The sequence below is a fragment of the Mytilus edulis genome, chromosome 2 (genome assembly GCF_963676685.1).
Source record: "Mytilus edulis chromosome 2, xbMytEdul2.2, whole genome shotgun sequence".
Classification (NCBI taxonomy): domain Eukaryota; kingdom Metazoa; phylum Mollusca; class Bivalvia; order Mytilida; family Mytilidae; genus Mytilus; species Mytilus edulis.
In genome coordinates, this window is record NC_092345.1 from 60,563,319 (window position 1) to 60,570,398 (window position 7,080).

Genomic DNA, 7,080 nt, shown 5'->3' on the forward strand with positions numbered 1-7,080 from the left:
ATGGCAAAATTCTAATGACAAAACACATCAAAAACGAATGGACAACAAACTGTCATATTCCTGACTTGTGACAGGCATTTTAAAATGTAGAAAATGGTGGATAAAACCTGGTTGTATAGCGTTTAACCTCTCACTTTATATGACAGTCTCATAAAATTCCGATTTATTTACAGTGATGCGTGAAGTAAACAGACATAATAAATAAAATAGTCAAAATATGGGTAAAGCAGTCATCATCGTGTTACAATTTTAAAAGAAAGCAAACAATTGCTTCGCGTGTCTGAGGTCAGAAAATTTATATGTCAAATATTTTTGTCGTTCAACCTTTATACAAACAATTTTAAAATTTCACATGGGCAATGTTAGCATACAGGGTTAAAAATCAAAAGTATGTAAGAATTAATTGCAGAAATAGACCGAGATTTGAAATATATAAAAGTTCTATAGAATTTATAAGAATCCACAAAGGTTTCATTCCACTACGTGATTAAATAATTTTGTTGTTTGTGGTTCAACGTATTTCTAATTTATAATAGAAATATAACATAATGACATATTATAGAACAATAACATACTGACAAGATCTATTTAAGTACAGAGTCACGTTATAAGAACCAAAAAAACACAAAAAGTCGCATATACATTACTCACCAGCAAAAATGAAAGAAAAGCTCATAGTAGGGTACAATAATTTGTTTTTCTCACTTTTCACAAATTGGGGAGACGTTTTAAGAACAAAATTGATTGTATCAAAGGATATTATGTGTTAACTAGCATAGGCTCATCTCTACACCGATGAGCAATTGTTTGACTTATATCTCTGTCACACTGACTGTTTAGATTTATAATGAATAGATAAGGACACCAGTAATATATCGCTGTTCAATAGTCATCAATCGATTAAACTGAAACAAATCCGTGTCACAAACCAAATCTGAGGGAAACACATCCCACATAAAAATAAAACAACGGAATAACACAAACACTGAACTGCTACAAAAACAAACACCAGCATGTATAGAAACAGATTATTTGAATTCAACTGCGATATTCCTGGCTTGGTACAGACATCGATTGATATCGATAATTGCGAATCCTTGTTTTTCTAGCTTCAGACATTCTGCCCATTATTTTAACAGACAAACATTAGTATGCAACGATATATAACTCTAACAAATTCAGAAAAGAGCAGAGGAAGATATAGAACTGAGAACGAGTATGGTCTTGATAAACATGTTAAGATGTCTTAAAATTAAAGGACGACAATTATAGTTCATTGTAAAAGGAACAGTACTTTCTAATACATACCATATCAGAGCTAGAAGCTTAAATGAAAAACAGTTTCTATTATTTCTTTTTGTATATCTAAAACTCACAAATATTTCAACATGGCGAAAATCGTGGCTCGACTCCACATTAGAATTTAGCCCTAAATGACGACTTTTATCAATTATCTACATTTTTGCTTATACTTTTTAAATATATAAAAGACGAAGTGAAAAATGTCAAAATTATCAATCAGACAAGATTTATACAATTGTTGGTCGATTCCTTACAGGAGATATTGCCTTTTTTTTCATTTTTGGACAAAAATATTTAAAAAAATGCAAAATTGCTCTACAGGGTAAGATCTATACATTTTTCAAGATTGTAGAAATTAGCTTATTATACATGTATGCATTGTTGCCTTTTACTGGAAATTTGTATCCATTTATTTTAAAGCCAACATTATAGTAGATAAAACAAGATAATACTACTGTTTCTGTTTTTAACCTGACATTATATATATCATTTGTTGATTTGATGTTAATTTTCAATACTAAATTGAATACTAGAATATGTCTCATAATTAAAAATGTCCGAGCATTTATCAATGTTTATATCCCATAATTCATTCAGATTTCACATTTTCAGTTAAATGTATATGGATGAAAAGATTTAAAATTTGTGTCTTCATTTATGTACAAGATAAAAGGAAAACATAAATATCTTCAGCAGTTATAACATGATTGTGAATTTTCTTCCGTCGTTTATAAGAAATGCAGTAAACATATGTTAAATAAATGTAACAAATCTGGAACAGTTGTTATCCATTCGTTTGATGTGTTTGTACTTTTGATTTTTTTGCCATTTGATTACGGAATTTTCTTTGTTGAATTTTCCTCGATTCTCTTTTTTTTTTTACTTTTTTCAATACATCTTTACAATGTTATTCTGTCTACTGCGTCCTTTCATATAGTTGTACACTGTCCATATGTTACGTACGTCAGAGAGTGTTCTTTTTGTTATATACTGAAAGTATGCACCTAGTTCGTTTCATTAGTTTTCATTTGTACAAAACCAAGCCATCAATGCACTTTATTAACATTTTTGTCAACAGATGTACGATGTTAATTTCTTTATTTTCCACATCCATGCATAATGTCATAATATTTCCAGTTATGAAAAGGGATAATACATAATAGTAGCAAAACCAAGTATATATAAAGCTCCTTACAACTCCTGTAACCTAAAATCAGACTACACTTATAAGCAACTGCAACTCTAGTCGGTGTCAACGATTTGCATGAGAATAATTCAAAATGAGACTTTGGTTATATGTGACACTGTTTTGCATTTATTTAACGAAATATGCAACTGAAAGTAGGTACACTTAAAAATGCAATTAAAGAAAAATGTTAATTCTAATTAAGCATAATAAAATAAAATGAAAAAAAATCTTGTGTGTAAAACATTTCTAAATGTTATTACAAACCCAATGTTTCCCCCAATTTTTGGCCCCCAAAATATAGCATTTTTACAAATTTGTTAAAATTTAAAACCTTTAGCTATTTATTGCAAAATATAATACTTTCAAAAATATTGGCCGTTGTTTGACAATACAATGCACATTTATCAGGTAATAGCATCACATATTACTGAAATCCATTCTATTTTAGCAGTTATGCTAATTTTACGACAGTTTTTGTCTAAAATGGAAGGGGCCGCATTTGAGTTCATTCTTAATATTTAAATATATGTTGTATTCGATGCTAAAACATAACATATATACTAAAGGTTAAGAATGAACGGGAATGCGGCCACTTCCATTTTAGACAAAATCAATCTGAAAAATGACGTTTAATGGCATATTTGTTATATTTTTCATATATAAGCTTGAATTTGATCGTCTTCGAATATTAAGCCAAATCTAGCCCTTACCGGACCTTCTCCTTAATGTTGTTGTTGATTTTATGATACTTTTTATTGATTTGACATATTATTTGATGATACGTTTTGTTTATATTATTACGTATAAATGGTATAGGAATAGCTGTTTTGATTCATGACATATACTTTAGCACGCTACATAGACAAAACAAGTTACTTAGAAACACTGCAGTTCTTTATTTTTTAAAGTTACAAACAGGTCTATAGACAGACGGAGACGACAAAAAAGACAAACAACAGTCTATAAAACACAACATACAAAACTGAAGACTGGAAAACACAATCTCAAAGTTTTTTAATACACTTAGTGTGGTTATTCCATTTATATAACCAATGCGTACATTAAAATATATATAAGATACATTTGGAAGCAATTAATTATTAATAGGACATATAATTTTCGTGGACACATAGTAGATATAAGAAGATTTGGTATGAGTGCCAATGAGACAACTTTTCATCCAAGTCACAATTTGTAAAAGAAAAACCATTATAGGCCAAAGTACGGTCTTCAACACGGAGCAATCGCTCACACCGAACAGCAAGCTATAAAGGGTAAAATTTTGACAAGTGGTAACCATGCAAACGTAAAAAAACAACGGTCTAATCTATATGAAAAACGAGAAACGAGAAACACTTATGAACCACAGCAACAAACGTTAACTAATGAACATTAGATTCCTGACTAGGGACAGGTGCAAACAAATACAGCGGGTTCAAACGAATAAATAGGTACCAACCTTCAACCTTTCCCGAAACAATAGTAATACATCATAACATAGAAAGGCACACTATAAAATATCAATTGTAAAAGCTTAACTCAATCATACAATATTAAAACCAGTGAAAATACACTGAACAAATAAATGTGATCTATGACATAATATAAATACAAAATCATGCAAAAGGGGTGAATAAATTGTGGCAAAAGTTGTATTCTATTGTGAGATGTTAAATAATTTCAGAAAGTCAACCATAACCTTTACTGTCGACGCATAGCACTGTCAGTATTTGTGATTTACACGTTGTCAAACATATATTTGCTGTTAGGAATTGTCAGTACGTTGGAGTCAAGTGCCGTATAATTATATGCTCAATAAATGTCGGGAAATTAATGGCTCTAACATTGTGCCAATGTTGAAAATCTACTAACAAATTAAAAAAAAAAAACAATTTTTAAATTATATGCATTCTATATGCTTTTCTGTGCATAATTAAGGCCCGTCGTCTACTTTTATCAACTACCCTTGCACAAACAGTTTTTATAAGGATCATTTAGTTAGAGCGACGGAATCTAAATTTATACATCATTCATTGATATTAATTCAGATAAAAATATTTGATATAACATAACTTTCCTAAAAGGTCATAAATGTTGATACAATAATGAAAAATTATCTTGTTTTTACTACTTTGACGTTAGCGTCACTGATGAGTCTTGTGTAGACGACACGCTCGTCTGTATTAAATTACACTAAAACACACCCGCGAAATCGCGGGCATATACAGCTTGTGAACTGTTGTAGTATGATTTTTTGTAAAAGATATTATGTATGGAGAATTTCATAAAAGGTATCAAAAGCCCTCTCCCTTTTTCCAAAGTCTGATATTTGTTTCCTTTCTGTTAAATTCAATTATTTTCGTGTTTCTGGCCTCAGACCACAATTATTCTTCTTCTTTGCTACAATGTATCTTTTGGTAAAAGTCAGATTAAATTAAAAATTTGCACCGCGTCAAACACGACATAAATGTAACTATTTATATATAGACCCTTATCAGTCTAATAAAATATGCTTCTAGGACAATCCATCAGTGCTTTTTCTTTTGAGAGCCTTATTAACATGCCAATGGTAGGATATGAATCTTGTATAAATGAATAAGACCGACTAAGGCTAAATTGAGGGGTGGTCGGAGGGGTCCTGATCCCGAAATCTCGGGCTGAAAAACATGAAATCACAAGATTCAGAATTAAGAGAAATTCATATCCCGAAATCCCGAAATCGAATAATATATTCCCGGATCCCGTAAGGATCAATCCCCAAATCCCGAGCTTAAAATCACCTGATCCCGATGTCCCGAAAAAGGTCCTGCCTCACTGTAATCTCTACCCTACTTTCATTTTTGCCAAATCACTACTTTCACTTTCAACAATAAATTTTTATTTATTTTTGAATTGATTTTCCTCTAAGTTCAGTATTTTTGTGGTTTTACTTTTTATGCCCCATGTATGGGCAATATGTTTTCTAGTCTGTGCATCCGTTCGTTCGTTCGTTTGTTCTTTCGTCCGTCCGTCTGTCCCGCTGCAGGTTAAAGTTTTTAGTCGAGGTAGTTTTTGATGAAGTTGAAGTCCAATCAACTCGAAACTTAGTAAATATAGTGCCGATTTGGCATCCGTGTACTATGGACACATTCTTGTTTCCACACGTTTTACTTATTTTAATATATATGCAACTGGTATGACCCCTTAAATAGTAAACATTTCAAAGAAAACAGTAGACCGAATACAGAGAGTCTATATATTAAAGTAGTATAATCGTAGTTTACATGTAGATAAACGCGAAAAATAATTGTCCCCTCTAAGGAGGTATAATCGTTGTGGTTCTTGCGATTAAAACACCATGATATGGAGAACGCTCTGGTTGGCTTATTTATTTTTCATTTTTGTTATCTATCATACGATTGGTTGTACTTGTGCATGTTTCAAACCGGAAGTCTTATCTATGACTTAAAGTCAGTCTGATGAAAGAATCAATATCCAGACTCCTTTTTTGTCGTTTTTCTCCAAACATACCTCAATCTGAATAATCATGACAAATGCGACTATGCATGTTACATATAGAACACAGAGGAAAGATGATTAAGTTATCGTGGAAGGAAGAGAAGCGACACACAAAATGAGGTCTTCTCGTTTAATAGTATAGAAGTCTATTACCTTTGATAACTATTAGTACACATGTATGTCAACATATCCTATTGTAAGGTTTATTTGTGTATTTCTGTCTCCGTAATGTTCTTGTATTTAATTGTGCTGTAGTCCTGTCATGTATTGTTATCGTTTTAGTGTTATATTTAACATTGTCATAAAAGTGCGAGGTTTGGCTCGCCACAAAACCAGGTTCAACCCACCATTTTTCTTAAAATGTTCTGTTCCAAATCAGGAAAATGTCAGTTCTTATCTTATAGTTCGTTTATGTGTATGTTGCATTTTCGTTTGGTTTTTTTTATTGCACTTCATTGATTCTATTGTTTCGCTGTTTTCCTTTTATAGTTGATGTGTTTCTCTCAGTTTTAGTTGGATAAACAACAATAAGGCATAGCAACTTAAAAAACTTTACAACAAAAACAGAAAAAGACAACCTGATATGGTCTTCCATTAATCTGTGTCTACTTAAAACCTTATTGTGAAAATGATATTTTTATTTCCAGCAGCTAGTATTGTTAGAGATGCTTCATCCGAAAACAGCCAAAGAGTCAGAAGATCTGAACAAAAAGAGCATACTCTTCATTATGATCCACCGCCTACTACTTCACCACTTTTAATACCTACAACGCTACCTGTGGTGCGCGTTAAGCGATCTGACAGCGATGTCCAATCAGAGTTAAAAGGTTAATTCAAAGAAATATTGTTCTTTATTCTGTCGGAAAATACTTTAAGCAAATAAAACAAAAATACAAAAGAAGTGTTATGTTTATATGGAAATAAGTCTATGTCGACGTATCTATATTCAATTTATTATAAATTATTGTATGATAAAATGTGAATACTTATTCCTTATATCATAGGAGCATCAAGATATGAAAAATTAAAAAACGAGTTTTTTGGTTCAATCATTAAACAAAATGATATAGTTAAATACTTATTCGCCTTAT